We start from the raw sequence: 17069 nt of genomic DNA, 5'->3' as shown, positions 1-17069 counted from the left end.
AAACAACTTAAGATCATATTTTCAAAAACTTGTTTTGACCACCAAACAAAGGATTTTGAAAAATCTCTAACAAAATATACTAGAGGGTTAAGCTCAATTAAATCCATGTTGAATAATCATGTGCTAATTGACAGCTTGCATCATGATATGAATCATTAGATTATGCTATAAATAGAGTATGCCAATACTTTATGAAGAGCTTAACTGCGTAACGAAACAATCATGTAAATGAAGTTTAAGAAATAACTTAGGGTTGTTGTTGTATCCATCCATCAGAATTGATGAAAGATATGTTAGTAAATAGCTCCAGCTCCGTATTAGTAAGATACTTTTTCCACTTCACTCTCCCTGAAAGGTTGGAACCTGCTCCAGTGCACCCATTCTCTACAAATGTTAAAGTATCCCTGACAGAAACCAATGCATAATTTCTCAGTTGAGATCGTTAGTTTAATCACACAACCGATAAAGAACGTAAGGGTTTAATCGCACAACCGATAAAGAACGTAGGGAGAGAGATCTTACACATGTGCATCGGCGTTATGAGGATCCCATCCAGCGGGAATGATAACATCATACATAACTGTTTTGTAAAATATAACTCTTGCAAAACCTACCCATGGTCTTCCAAGGTACACCTTACCAGTACCATTTATTGTACAGAACTTGAACACAAAACCATTTGGATCAGTTGCCTTCATCCTGCCTTCAGCTGTTATATAACTGTACTTTAATGACGGTGTCGGAACCAAATCTACATTTAGTTGACACAACTGCATCACAAACACGATATTAAAGGTCACTAATAACAGGCTGATCAACAGGAACACCCCCTATCAGTGTATCAATGACTAAAGAGGGGCTGTTGTACTTTTGTCTGAAGAATTCAATGCCCCTGATTGCCACAAACCCTGACAGGGGGTGTTCTTGGTGATCAAAAGGGGCGCATATATCACTTCCCGATTCAAAGTAGCAAATCTAATTTTATTGGGAGGCAAACTCAAATTATCTGCGGCAAACTAAATTTCGTGAAAAAAAACTTTTGCCTAGAAAAACTTTTCTTGGAAAAAAGACGAATGACAACGGAAAGTTAGCTGCTTAGTATATATATATATATATATATATATATATATATAGAGAGAGAGAGAGAGAGAGAGAGAGAGAGAGAGAGAGAGAGTGGGTGTGTGTGTGTGTGAGTCTGAATTAGTGCTCCAAACTGACCTGTGAACCCGAATAGCGAACCAATATAGCATACCCTCATCGTACCCGCGTACCGGGCTACCATCGTACCCCGTACCCGTTCCCGTACCACGTACCGGAACGAACCTTCCAGGTAACATTGGGTTGGCCTCAACCCGACCCGACCCAAGTTGCACCCGTACTAGAAACTCCTCTATCGGGAGTGAGAAAAAGAACGATAAAAAAGTAAAGTCACAGCCTCTCCTCTTTCTCAAAAACCCTAGCTCCTCTTCTTCCTCCAAATGACAACCCCCAACAGCAAGCCAATCTATCTCATTAAGGGTATACGAAGCCCCGAAATATATAACAGAGAAAAATAAATAATATTAAAAAAAATGAAGTGAAAAGACCACCATTTTTATTTTTGTTATAAAGATGACATTTAGGGAGCTTTCAGTTTAACTTCCTTAAGCACAAGGAAATATATACATATTTAGAACTATACAGAGTTTGCTCTGCATAGATAATTCTAATTGCCCAGCTGTTCGGAATAAATCCTATCCTATACTACTCTTAAAGCCTGAATGAGTAAAAAATTCATGGGCTTCTTCTTCTCTAATTCCCCTTGTGTCCTGCCTTATACTCCTTTCAATGCCTTAGATTACTACATTCTTTAATCCTGATCGTTGATTGCCTAGGGCCTTTATGGTCTTCTCATTTTGTCAACTGCCCTTCAAGAAACCACAGTTTCCTCTAGCAATTAGTGTATCTATTGCTCTGCAAGTTTTCTGAATCGTACTCATCAAAAAAAAAAAATAATAATTCTGAATTGTGCTTTATTGACGATCTCAGGTGCCAATGGTAACCATTTCTTTCCCTTTACGCTTTCTCTTCTCTCCTCGTCTGTCTCCACCGAACCTGAACACCACTAATCACGCAAGACATGGAGAACATAGAATGCAACCGCCCGATCTGCCTCTCTTCTCTCGACGGCTCTCTATTCAGCCAACGAACGGATTTCTTCTCTCAGACAAAATCTCCACTGAGATTGTAAGGTATGAGACTCCAATGTCCTGCTGGGGTTTTCCTCCACGATCCCTCTCTGCAATCACAACAAATCCATCTTCTCTCTCTGTTCCTGTATCTTTCTCAAGTAGACATCCTTCCTTTCTTAATTTTGTCTTTAAATCTTTAAATTTTAGGGATTCTGTCCTCTGCATTCTCTAATTTTATGGGGTTATTGATTATCTCTGCATGTTGCTAATTTTAGGGATTTCAAAGTAGACATCCTTCTTCAATTCTGTGTTTAAATTTTGATTTTGTTCTTTGCATGCTACCAATTTTAGGGATTTTCTTTTGTTTCTAATTCTCTCATTTTCCCTGTATGGGATTGTTGATTATCTCTGTGTGGCTGCTAATTTTAGGAATTTCCTTTCTTTATTTATTTCCTTCATGGGATTGTTGATTATATCTGCATGCTCTAATTCTAGGGATTTCCTTTTGTTGATTACCTTGGTAAATTCCTCAAGTACATGACCCAAGTTACCAACCTTGGCCATGATGTGGAAGAGTAAAGGAGGGCATTTGCTAAAATCAGCAACAATGAAAAGTAGCATATCCAATTCTTCTAATCCTCTTTCCTTACAGCTAATGAAAGGATGTTTTGTAGAAGCCCTTATTCTTTACGTAAAGAAGTTGTCAATTGTGATGGTTGGCCTCATGTTTGAATGGGCTAAATCCAAGAATTTAAATGCAACCTCTATTGGAATTTAGGGTCGAATCCCCTGAATTACTGTTCTTAGATATTTTGAAAAGAATAGAATAAAAAATCAATAAAAGTAAAGATAAGAAAATAAGATAAAATAACTCTATCTCACCTGCTACGGATCCAACTCATAATCATCGAGATTGAACTTAATTTCTCTCAAAACTTGAAGGCGTGCAACTGCCATTAAAGATTAGTATCCTGCTGAGAGGGTTAAAAATAAAGGGGGAAAAAACAGTGTAGTGGCTTGTCTAAGGCATTGTTTAGAGAGGGGATCAAAAAATATTCTACCAGTTTTTATTCCTTCGTGCAACTGCATTTCTATGGTCATTTGGACGTGATTCCCCTAAATGATGATAAATTGATCTTAAGCAATACATTACCATCCAAATGAAGCTAGGGTCATTCACAGTTACTCTTGTAGAGCATCATGCATTCCTGTTGTTGTTTGAAACTTTGGATAACTGGTTTCATTAATCTTAATGCATATGCTCATATTTTTTTGGATTCTATAGGGAGATAAGCCAGGGATGAGAAATAGTTGGAGAAAAAAGACCAAGAGCAGTTGAAGTGACAGCTTTCTATATGAGGCAATCCAATTTTCTAAAATAAAATCAAATCCAATTTTCTAAAGTAATATCAAAGTATATTTCTTTGTCTTCTCTGACATCCGCTACTCAAAGAAATGAATGTTGATTGGGTTATGCATCTTGCGATTGTGATTCCTTCATTAAACTGACAAATAAAGTTAAGCTATATATATATATATATATACACACACACACACACACACACACACACACACACATATATATGTGTGTGTGTGTGTGTGTGTGTGTGTGTAGAAAGTGATATCACTTTGAATAATGACATCAATGTTGCCGACATTGCAGTTCCAATGGCGCGTACTAAGGTGACGGCTAGGAAAACTTGTGCAGGGAGGGCTAGAATGACCGCAGTACAATATAGAGCGTGGTTGTCAGGACATGAAGACGTACATTCATACTCTACCTATGTGATAGATGAAGATGAACTACTCCCTTCTCATTCAGAAGAGGAGGTAGAAGAAGAAGAGCAGATCCCTCATCACTCAGAAGATATGGGATAACAAGAACAACCCCCTTCTCATTCAAAAGTGAATGATGGCTTAGAGGACGTAGAAGAAGAACAGACCCCTCTTCATTCAGTAACCCACTCAGAAGATAAGGGAGACCAAGAACAACCCCCTTCTCATTCAAAAGTGAATGATGACACTCAGAAGATAAGGGAGAACAAGAACAACCCCCTTCTCATTCAAAAGTGAATGATGACTTAGAGGACGTAGAAGAAGAACAGACCCCTCTTCATTCAGTAGAGGGGGTGACGGCTGCAAGGAGAAACCAAACAAGTTTATATGTAAATATTGTTGCTTTAAATACAATGTAGGAGTTTTATTTACAAGTTTGAAATTTTATCGAAGAAGTAATATTGGCACTGCTATGATTTCATAATTGCACTGACTCACTTTGTCTTTTGATCTAAAGAACTCTTTGGGAATTGTAATAAATTTGACAATAGATAAAATAATAAAAGAAAAAGTCAGTGTCCAGATATTTATCAACATCAATTTTCTTATGATCTTTTTGCCTATTGTTTATCGTGACTATTTTTTTCTAGAACACATCTTACTGCAGTCATCAACTATGAGTCAAATTTTCAGCCACATTTTCTATATAGGACTGCATCCACTATCCACTGGTAATAATCATCATCATAACGAATAATCCAATGCTGAAATTTGTAGCTCCTTTTTTATTGTTATTGGCAGGCTGGAATTTTATCAGCTTCCCACTATTGTTGTCCACACCAGAATCAATTGCCAAAACAGCACCTGACCCTACTGTGTTATTCTACTGCCATGTTAACTTCTTTGCTGAACTTGAACCAGAATAGCCTTTCTTCTTAATATTTTGATTCTATATCGAGTTGAAATTATTCACCATTGTGAATTTTTTTGGCTAATTTATAGGAACTAACTTGTGATCATCAAATTAGAGGCTCAATCCCCAACCAAGAACTGCATTGAATTTTGCGTACAGGTATGGTGAGATGAAATGTGTCCAGGTAATTCTTGATATTGGTAGGTGCCATCTCTAGCTACAATATAGCAATGACCTAGAAACATTGACATTTTATTTTATTTCTGATTCTGACAATGCATTACGATCGCTATTTAATTGTCATTTATCTCAATACCCCTCTCCATGTCCTTGAATCTTATTCTGTTCCAGGAAACAACATACATTTATGATACATTCTTGAGGGCGTATGTTACAAATCATGAGACATATTGATCGTAACTTCATGAAGTTAAGGACCGGGTGGTGAAGCAACAGATGGCCAAAGCTTTACAGAGAGGACAGGTACTCTAAGAATAAATACAAACAACTTTGCTACAAGCTTTACGGTTTCTGCCCATGCCCAGTTTCTATCCATGAAGCTGTTTATGCTCATGCCCAGTTTCTATCCATGAAGCTTGCGACTACTTCCCTTCATCAGAGGTAGTAAAAAAAAAAAACCGTCCTCATTCCTCAGTAAATTGAAATATAATATAATATGTATCTCTCTCTTTCTCTCACCATTTGATGCTTTGTTACATTTGTAGCATCAAATTTCAGAAAATGGAGACATTTCAATCACAATAGCCCAGCTGCACAACAATCCAATCACACCCAAACGGCAGCTTCTGCAGATAAAACAACAATAATAAGTATATCTTTTGCAGAACAATCATAATCCATCTTGAGATATGGAAAACCAGATAGAGGGTTATCGGTAAAAATGGATTTTCATTTAGTTTTATAAATAAAAATGATATTTAAAAAAAATTAGCAATCTTCTGAAAAAATCTTGGACAATATTGTTATATACTATTGCATCTCAGTCCTCTGTTGTATTAATGGTGCTTGTGATCAGTTCTGTTGTCCTAAGATGATACCCACATATGATTTATTGATGCTTGTGTTTCTCTGTTTATTGGTGTTCTCTAATATGGATCAATTGCCTTTGAAGGTCACAGAGTGTTGGATGACATAGTGGAGTAAAAGTCACAGCAGAAGATGCGAAAACATTTCGAGCAGATGCAGTCATTTTTATTCACCTTGGAGTTCTGAAAACCAAGTGATCCATAAACTTTACTTCCTGAATGGAAGCAATAGTAAACCTTGCAATTAGAATCTAGGACAAGATTATTTTCGACATTAAAACGATTGCAATTGACACGCTCCAGTCATGGAAGGAGGCTCCATTCCAAGAAATCAAGACAGTTAACTTCACTTTAGCCCAAATCTCTTTCATTTCTTTCTGTTTTCCATATCCCAAATTTCATTAATTGCTAACATTTTATCTTAGTTTTTCCATAATTAATGTAACAACATTTCCGGAATTGTAAATAGATAATAGAGGAGATGGTCAATCATTGCTTTTAATTATCCAGAAATTACTGTTCTCTTTCTTTTGTTAATGCAGTATACCTTGAATGTGGCCCTACTTTCCATATTTGGATGCTGTACAGAGAAGAAATCAAGCAGTGTTATTATATTCTAATGAAGAACTATAAATCCAGGCCCATCAACCTGCCAGGGATTCTCTTCCACAAGACAATGGAGGCAAGAAAGCAGCTGGTCCTGATACTGACCAAGATCCTGTCCAGAGTCATCGTCGCGGCAAGGGACACCACTCCAAGCGTACTCACTTGGATTGTTGACTGCCTCGGAGAGAATCCAGGCATTTTACAAGCTGTCTGGTCCTTTAAGTCGCTTTCGTATTGGGTCCCTATTAATTTGCAATTTCAGTTTCCCTCCACATCTGATCATTCTCTATTGACTTAAAGAAAATCAAGATGTCTTTAGTCTCTGTTCTCTGTTATGTCATCTATTATTACTGAATCCTATATTACTAATTAATAAGTTTTCCTCTTCATTTGTTTGAAGCAATGATAGTTCTCACAAAACGGACTTTTTTGTTGCTGCAGGTGCATTTTTTACTAGTAAACCAAATAAGAGAAACCCAGATGAAAATTTATTATCAAATTTTCATGAATGCTCCCTTTCTTTCATGGTAGTTTATCCCACTTTTGATTGATCTGAACTGCACACTTAATCCTTGGGTAGGCTCTCGTATGGCCTTGACATCTTGCTAATTATTCCATCCTAATAAGAAATAAATGTTATTTTAAATTAGGGTTCCATTTTTTTGGTTTGGTTTTTGGGTCATATGGTATCCAAAGCAATCCAAGGTAGACCCACTATGCTCTATTGGGAGCGTCCTTGCATTAACCATTTGATTTCAGCATCCAAATCCTTCACCAAATATATTAAATTTTCTGTTCACTGAGAGGCTGACAAAATGAAAGGCTTAGATTTCATCACTAGGGTGATAAAAATGAATGGTCTAAATCATATTAATGTAACGTGGGCGGGGCCAAATTATGCTTCTCAGTTTCTCCTCATATTAAGGCTTCTCATGGAATATGAATTAGGGCATTTTCCAACGGGTAATAATATCACCACTACCATATTTTGATGATCGCCACACCTCACTTTATTAAAAAGTACGGTATGGCCCACACCATAGGATGATCCAAACCGTCTGTTATATGGACCACAGCCTAAATAAGTTGTGCCCCAAAAATTATTTCCATAAGTTGATCCTAACCCTCCGATCTATAGAGGGACTAAATATTAGAGGGTTGATCCTAACCCTCTATAGATCGGAGGGTTAGGATCAACCTATGGAAATGATTTTTGGGGCACAACTTATTTAGGCTATGGCCCATCTACTGGACGGTTTGGATTATCCTATGGTGCGGGCCTTACCGTATTTTTTAATAAAGTGAGGAGTGCGATCATCAAAATACGGTAGTAGTGATATTATTTTCCTTTCCAACCAATCCTCATTCTTCCACCATAAAAGTCAGGAAGACCAAAATCCTAACCCTAGTTATGGTTTTTCTAATTGAAATCAGTACTTTTTTATGGGTGCTTGGGATTACATAATTGGATTCACTTGTTTTGACAACTGATGCAAGAACATGGTGAGGTCGGTTGGATTGGAACTGCATAACCGGTTTAGTTCATCCACTCTCTATCCACTCTTTTTCTACGACACTTCTGCTTAGGGTTCCTAAGATTTTGGTAAAGTTTTTTTTTGTTCGACACTTTTGCTCAGGGTTCCTAAGATTTTGGTAATATTGCTAGTCATTTGATATTTCCATCACATCATTCAAAAAGATTTAGATATTTCCACCCAGGCCCTTGTCTTTGGAACCGTCCAATTCCTCAATTTATTTAGAATTTTAAATCAGCTAAAGTTTATGAATAAAGGTAGAAGGTATCAAAATAAGGGGCGTTGATAAAAATTGAGAGGCATGAGTAGTTATATGGAATCTGGTGTATCAAAATGCATAATGCGGGTCATAATGCGGCAAAAGCAAATGCTAGTTGATTTGGCACGACATAGTTGAGTACTTAGTTGACGCAGTTGAGTTTTCTGGTGAGTCATAACTCGGGAAAATCAAAGGATTTTTTATTGGCGTTGTAGGAAAAAATGCCAGACTTGGACAAGAACACGGGCAAGATAAAAGAGAGTCAACTCGGGGTATCCATTATAATGTGGAGGAGTTTTGAAATTGAGAAGCAAACTATTAAGGAAGTGAGAATTCAGAATAGTATTAGGATAAGGATTACCTTTGAAAATTAAAAATGGAAACTAATACCCGCACTCCCTTGTTTTGACATGGCATTCCTTTATCAAGCAGTATTCTTATTGGCTGTTAATATGTGTTGTAAATTGGAACTGCCTTTAATAGCAAGTTAGGAAATAGGAGATTTTATATGGTGAGGGCCAGTAAAGTCCAGTATTATTCAAAATGTACAGCAGGATCTACTTCAGGATGATCTAAACCATTCATTTGTTGGGCCACAATGTCAATAGGCTATACCTCATAGATCATCTCCATTGGATGACCCTAACCCTCCCATCTATAAATGTTTCTATAATGTACAGTCTTTCTATAGACCGAAGGATTCGGGTAATCCATTGGAGATGATCTATGAGCTGCAGCATATTTATATTGGGGCCCAACAAATGAACGGTTTAGATCATCCTATGAAGTGGGACTCACTGTACATTTGAAGAAATACAGGATTTCACGTGCACACAGCATATAAATACTCTAGAAAATAGACCCGACGGATAGTCGTTGTCATGATCAATGGTAAAAATAGTTTTTTGGGTCCAAGATGGGATTTATCATTGTTGATAATTTGCATTCAAGGCCAATCCAACGGTTAGGATTACTTGATGAATTCAAGCAACAGACATCTTCACTGTAGAGAAGGCGGGACCTGTCACTAGGGTAGCCTGTATTTATTATTTATTATATATGTTACACCCAATTTCAAGGAAAAAAAGTTAAATTAAGTCATAACCTTCTCATCTAATTGATTTTGCTATCAGATTACAGATTTCGATGATCAAGGTTAATGGATTACACCAATCTCCATTTGATTTAAACCAAAAGCGGATTAAACATTTTTCAAATAATTTAGAAGTACATACACAGAGGATTTATGTATAATCTATTAGAAAGTATAGGTATGAGATTTTATAGGGCCATATTAATCTCCCGTTAGGATCTCCCTCTACATATCGGATGGTTAGGATCATAGAGATGATTCCCTAGGTACAACGTATATATGTTGTGGCCAACAAATGAAGAAATGAATGGTTTGGTTTGGATCATACTATGAAGTGAGCCTTGTACTTTTTGAAAAATACCAGACTTCATGCCTATACACTACATAAAAAACATTGTTATTGGGTTCAAAGGATATTACAAATCCAAGAAAGGTCTCAGAAGACACTTAATAAGGAAAAGGCAAGTTGAGTTTGTGTAATTAACAAAACATTGTAGTGCCGATATCATTAGCCATTCTATTATCTTTTGAAAGGTTATAAATAGCATTAGATTCATTCAATTGCTAGTCAGCTTCTTTCCTTTCTTCTCCCTTCATCTCTCAATCCTCCTTTAATTTCTTTATCTCTTTCTTATTCTTGTTCTTTTTTTGTGGATTATGCAGAAACAGGGGAGTGACAGAGATTGGTAGAAAATAGATTCAAATTTGATTAATCTAAAAAACCCAGAACAATCCAAAGACTTTTGAAGAAGGTAAGCTTATTTTGATGCAAAAATAATCGATTCTATTTGATGGGTTTCTATCTTTGAAGTGACAAAAACTGAATCATTTAGGCTGAAACAGGGAAAACCCAGAAAAACTCAGAAACAGAATAAAAAATTATTTCAATTTCAGATGATACCTCGCCACGAAGCATTTTAGAAATACCAATTTTGGGTGTTGATAACAGTAGTAGTAACAGAAGCAATTTTTTTGGGGATAAATCATTGGTTGTCAACGAATCTTTGAATTTGGAGCCTTGTGGTTTGCAATGGAAGAATCTGATTAGTGTTTTTAAGAAGAAATCTATGAGAACGAGAAGGAATTTAAACAGAAAATTGGAAGGAAGTGAGTTTGGTGAGGCCGTCGTGGAGGAGTTTTGATTATGAGGAGCTTGCTGTTGCTACTGATAATTTCAGCCCTGGTAAGTGAAATTGTGTAGCTTTCTCTGCTTCTCTGTTCTTTGTTCTTTCCATTGTTTTCCCTTCTTTCCGAAAAAAAAATAAAAAATCAAACAGTTTAGGGGGTGGAGGTACAAAAACTGGTGGGATGGTTAGGGCTCTTCTTTTAGAGTGAAGTTATCATAATGCCCTTAAATTATTGGAAATTATCTAAACCTTCCAACTCAAATGCTAATCATAAGGAGAGATGGATTAAGGACACAAAAGTAAGCTAAATTAGTAAAGACTAAAGAGGCAGACTTAGATTAATAATAGCTAATAAACTTTATGATTTATGTGGCCATCATTGTGCACGCTTAGTTCAAACTTAGTTGTATGATCGAGCGATCACATATAGTGGTTTCTAATATGGATGTGCCGGGATACAAAAATCACATTAATTGGATGGTTAGGATTTTGTACTCGGCGAGTTTGTTGTATTACTGTAACATAAAGGGTGCAACTTCTGCAGGGCTCAGACTCAATGGATTTAACCTTATTTTGGCTAGGGTTGGATTTGCATTTTCCCAGATTGTGTTGTGTTAGGGTTGGGAAAAGCCAACCCAATTTAATTTCGGGTCGGGCTAGGGTTGGGGCCTTAACCAACCCTACTTGCCCAAACCCGTCTCCTTATGCCCTGTTCCGATTGTGGATCCAATACCAAATATTGGACTCAAATTTCCAATAATTGGCTTTGGACTCACAATCGGTCATCATAATCTTAAATGAACGGGGCCTTGATTTGGAATATCACGTTAGACGGGTTAGGGTAAGGTTGAGAGATTTAAAGGCGGCTTTGACCCTCCTCGACCTAAGGCTAAGTTTAGGTTGTTTTAGGGTTGAACACTTTGAACCCGATCCAATTTATGGCTCTTTGTTCCTCAAACTTTTTTGAGGTCATTTCGGAAGAAGATTAAAGTAGATGGGCCATGACCTTCAAATAGGCATTTAGAAAGGAAAAACGAGACCAATACTGACCTATATTCGTTAATTGGATTGTTAGGATTGTCTAATCAATATGTTTTGGCAGTGATAAATTCAACCTCTCTGAGGATGAATTCACCCCGTATTTTTCAAAATGGACTGTACAGTGGTACAGCCCACAACATAGGATGATCCAAACTGACAATTTCATGGGCCACAATGTAAATAGTTGTGCCCCAAATATCATTTCCATAGGATGATTCTAACCCTCTGATCTAAAGAGGGAATCACATTATGGAAACTTCTATAGATCGGTTAGTTGGGATCATCCGATGGAAATGATTTTTGGGGCACAGCCTGTTTATGTTGCGGCCCATCAAATGGGCGGTTTAGATCATCCTATGGTGTGGGCTGTACAGTTCATTTTGAAAAATATGGGGTGAATTCATCCAAGAAGGGGGTGACTTTATGACTGCCCTTTTAATATTACGGTTAACATCAACGGCTTTACATTCCTCGGGTTTTTCGTTATTTCAATGAAGCTCTGGGGTAATTTTGGAGAAGATAATATTAATGTAGTGGGCCGACAATTGTGGACCCCTCTAGAAAATCGTGTTCACCTATCAAAGTAAGCGGCTCAAACGCCGTGAATCGCGAACTGCAAGAAGTTAGTTGGAAGATGGCATTTTGCAGTTACTTTGTACACATTGTTCGAACACCATGGATCTTGTGATCAATGGTGGTCAGAGTAGGGGTGCAATTCGGGTCGGGTTCAACCCGAAAAAAAAAAAAAAGAAGTTGGGTCGGGGTCGGGGTCGGGTTCAGATTGAGGGTTTTGGCAACCCAATCTGAGTTCAGCCGACATTTTTTATGATTTTTTTTTTCTAAGCTTAAATATTCGGGTTCGGTTGAACTCAGGTTGGGTTGAACTCTGGTCGGGTCGGGTTCGGGTTCGGGTTGGAAAAAAGGGTTCCTTGGGTTGGGTTGAACCTTGTCGGGTAGGAAATTAGGTCGGGTCGGGTTCAGGTTGGAAAAAAGGATTCTTGGGCTCGGGCCGGGTCGGGAGACGCAACTCGACCCGTGTTACACCCTTAGGTCAGAGAAACAGAATTTTCTTGTGTCCTTTTCGACAGGAACCTTATAGTTTGGAGGATTTTATGAGAACTACGTGAAATTCTGAAATTTTTCTTCATGCATTCCCATTGGTGGATGTGGTGGGACCCATCTCTTGGGTTTAGATGTACTCTTATGGAGTACTTGAAGATTGAGGAAAAACCTTACCCATCGTGGGCAGTGGTGTTTTGTATTTAATAATATAGTAAGCCCAATACGGTGATTACAAATGGAATTTACAGATTAATTACCACAGATAATTAAGTATAACATACTTATCCTTTCCAACTATTATTGGTTAAGGATGGGTGATGTGTATACGAATAACTCTCACAGGAGTGGTGAATCCGGAGAATCCTCACAAGAGTGGTATCTTATCATCTCTTATCATCCCCCGCGAGGTTATCGGGACCTCTAGAAGCGGGCACGAGAAGCTTGGAACGTAGCCAATGAAAACGTTGATTTGGCAGTCCCTTAGTGAATATGTCGGCCAATTGGTGCTCTGTAGGAGTATAACGAACAATGAGAGAGCCATTAGTAACACGATCCCGTACGAAATGATAGTCAATGTCGATGTGCTTTGTCCGAGTGTGAAGTATTGGATTGACAGTGAGATGCGTGGCATTGATATTATCACAAAGAAGTAAGGAAGGTGACAAAGGTGGCACTCCAAGATCACGTAGGAGATATTTCAACCAAGTTATTTCAGCAGAACAAACTGCAAGAGCACGGTATTCAGCCTCTGTACTTGAGCGAGAAACCATTGGTTGTTTCTTGGAGCACCAAGATACCAGATGCGGACCAAGAAATATACAACAATCAGTCGTGGATCGGCGATCATCTGGATTACCTGCCCAATCGGCATCAGAGTATGCTCGTATACGAAGATCGGAAGAACGAGGAAGGCATATCCCATAGCCAAGTGTTCCTTTTAAGTAACGAAGAATTTGCTTAACTGCTATCATGTGAGTGGTGGTAGGTGCTTGCATAAATTGAAAGGCTTGATTTACAGCATAGGTAATATCAGGCCTTGTAAGAGTTAGATATTGTAGTGCCCCAACAATACTACGATAAAGTGTAACTTCAGAAATAGAAGTACCATCATGAGCTGAAAGCTTGGAACCAGAAGAGACAGGTGTGGAGATAGGCTTTGAACCAAGCATGGATGCACGATTAAGAAGATCAAGTGTGTACTTGGTCTGAGTCATGATTAGTTGAGATGGAGAACGTTGAACCTCAACTCCAAGGAAGAAATGCAAAGGACCGAGATCCTTCATATCAAAGTGATGATGAAGGCATCTGAGAAAGGTTGATAAAAGAGCAGAGGACGAGTCGGTGACGATGATGTCATCCACATAGAGGAGAAGGATAATAATTCCATGAGATGAGTGATGCACAAACATAGAGCAATCAGCTTTACTTTGGGTAAATCCTTGTCCAAACAGTGCTATGGTAATGGTAAAGCGGTGAAACCAGGCTCGTGGGGCCTGTTTGAGGCCATATAAGGCTCGTTGAAGTCGACAGACATGATTAGGTCGAGATGGGTCGGTGAATCCAGGTGGTTGTTTCATATATACAACTTCATTAAGATATCCATGTAGGAACACATTTTTGACGTCCAATTGACGAATAGACCAACCGTGATTGACAGCCAATGCAAGGACGGTGCGGATAGTAGTGGGCTTGACGACGGGGCTAAAAGTTTCACCGTAGTCGACGCCAGCTTGCTGATTGAACCCTTTTGCAACAAGCCTGGCTTTATGGCATTCAATGGACCCATCAGACCTACGCTTGAGACGAAAAACCCATTTGCATCCGACCACAATGTAGGATGGACGATTCGGTACAAGTGCCCATGTATTGTTCTTGCAGAGTGCATTGTATTCATCTATCATTGCAGCACGCCATTGGGGTAATTTGACAGCTTGAGTATAACAAGTTGGTTCTAAGGTAGCAGCGAGAGCCATGTAACATGAAGGAATGGGATGACGAGTTGCCATTAAAACCTTAGGACACCTGGTTCCATCTTGAAGCCTAGTCATCATATGGTGTCGTCTTAGTGGAGTCGAAGGGGGTAGGGGAGTGGAGGGTATTGGGTCTAATGTGGTCGAGATAGTGGGCTCCATTGGAGTGTCGGGTTGTTGTGGATCTGGTTCAGAACTAATTTCAGGTTGAGTAGCCATAGGTAGAGAATCTGATTCTTGAGTAGCTACTTCTGGAGAAGTGTTTGAAGTGTTCGGTTGAGAAGAATTAGGGACATGAATTGATATGGAAGGTGATGATGAGGGTACATGACGCTCAAGATATATCCATTGTTGGATATCAGTAGATGAGGTCGGCATCACAGGGCCAGATTGCATTCCTGCAAAGGGAAATAAAGTCTCATCAAAAACTACGTGACGAGAAACATATGTTCGACCAGTGGATGGATCCAAGCATTTGTAGCCCTTGTGGTGTTCAGTATAGCCAATGAATACACATGGCTTAGTTCTAGTCTCATGTTTATTGTCATTGAATGGCTGTAAATATGGAAAGCATCTACTACCAAAAACCTTCAAAAGTGAATAGTTAGGAGGCTTTCCATACATGATTTCATATGGGTTCTTTCCCAAGATAGGAGAAGGTAGGCGATTTATCAAATACACACTTGTTTGAAAGGCATCCAACCAAAAGGATTTCTTCATCCCAGCCTGATCCAACAGGGCTATTCCCATTTCAGTGATATGTCTATGTTTGTGTTCTGCAACACCATTTTGTTCTGGTGTTGCAGGGCATGAAAAACGTTGATAAATACCACAGTGATCTAAGTAAGCAGAGAAGGACCCAGTAAATTCACCACCATGGTCTGCTTGAAATGCTTTAATAGTTCTTCCAAAAGAGTTTTCAACCAAACGTTTAAAAAGAGACAAAAGCATCCAAAGCATCATTTTTCTTAGTAAGAGTCATGATCCAACTAAACCTTGAATAATCATCAACAATTAAGAAATAATAGCGATGTCCATGACGTGATAAAGTAGGGGATGGACCCCACAAATCAGAGTGCAACAAATCTAATGGTGCATTAGAAAAGGATTCAGAAGCACTAAATGAAAGCCGTCTACTCTTCCCAGGTTGACAACTAGGGCAAATATTTATTTGCTTCCCAGAAATATAAATGCTACCATTTTTTATGAGAGATCCCATGACACCATTATTCGGATGACCAAGTCTCATGTGCCAAACCTCACGTGATGCTGTTGGTGTAGTTACTCCCGTAGCCAATCCTGAAATCTGTCCTCGATCTTCGTGCAGTGGTACGATCGGATATAGCCCATTTATACTTGTTCCTTCGAGCAAGATTCTCCCGGTCTTCCGGTCCTTCACATAGAGTCAATTTCCATAAAAGATGAAGAAGCAATCATTATCTTGAGTATATTGTCCAACTGATAATAATTTTTTGCAAAGTTGAGGGACATGTAGAACATTTTTAAGATGAAGATGACCAGACTTAGTGTTGAGAAAGAGATTACCAGTTTCATTGATTGGGAGATTCATACCATTACCAACAAGTACTTGATCATTCCCATTAAACTTCATGCAATTGGTGAGGCCAGAGTTCTCCATTGTCATGTGATTTGAAGCTCCTGTATCAGGATACCAACTTTCATCAAGAGGCGAGTTCATGTGGAGACCAGCAAATGAGTGTGCCATATCATCTGGTTGGTAACGTTTCCAACAGGTTGTTGCTTCATGCCCTTGTTGGCCACAGATTTGGCAAGGGATATTGTTGGCCACAGATTTGGCAAGTGGAATTTTTGTCGGTTATAACCATTAGTATTGGAACGACCAAAATTTTGGTTGCCTCTTTTTGGATTAAATTTGCCACGACGTCTTGCAGAGAGAAAGGCAGTGCGCTCAATATGTTGGTTGGCATGATATTCTTCAAGACGGCATTCTTGAGCATATAGCGTTTCAATTAATTTCAAAAAAGAGGGTAAACCATCTGACCTGGTGAATAGAGAAGTGGAAAATGATTCATAGTCGGCCGGAAGACCGCGAAGAGTGCAAGATACAAGTTCTTTTTGAGGCATTGGACTTTGTACTGCAGCTAGTTGATCTGCGATTCCTTTGATTTGGTTTACGTATTCCGCAATGGAGCTACTCCCCTTTTTTATATTTCGGAGCTTTGTTCACAGTTGATCAATGTGAACTTCGGATTGAGACGCATACATCTGTGCGAGAGAATTCCAAACTTCTTGTGAAGTGAGATCACCCACTTGAGCCAGCATTGGCTCTGTCATTGTTGCAAAAAGCCAACTTATAAGAAGCTGATCTGTGAGTACCCAATCATCATAATATGGATTATCGACCGTGGTAACGGTGGATGTTTTCTCATCCGTAACTTCTAGAAATGGCGGAGGTGCCGGATAAGAACCATCTACATATTTGTAGAGC

General features: G+C 38.6%; 1 pseudogene; it reads right to left on the bottom strand.

Annotated features, from left to right (window-relative positions):
* Nucleotides 1–247: 247 nt before the first annotated feature.
* Nucleotides 248–1282, bottom strand: LOC143850491 (putative pectinesterase 29 pseudogene; annotated as a pseudogene).
* Nucleotides 1283–17069: the final 15787 nt, after the last annotated feature.

This window comes from Tasmannia lanceolata, unplaced genomic scaffold, assembly GCF_043159265.1.
Source record: "Tasmannia lanceolata isolate RefF3 unplaced genomic scaffold, GAP_Taslan_0.1 ptg000018l, whole genome shotgun sequence".
In the NCBI taxonomy this organism is placed as follows: Eukaryota; Viridiplantae; Streptophyta; class Magnoliopsida; order Canellales; family Winteraceae; genus Tasmannia; species Tasmannia lanceolata.
Note: the sequence above shows the minus strand (reverse complement) of the source record. Positions and strands in the feature narration are given on the sequence as shown.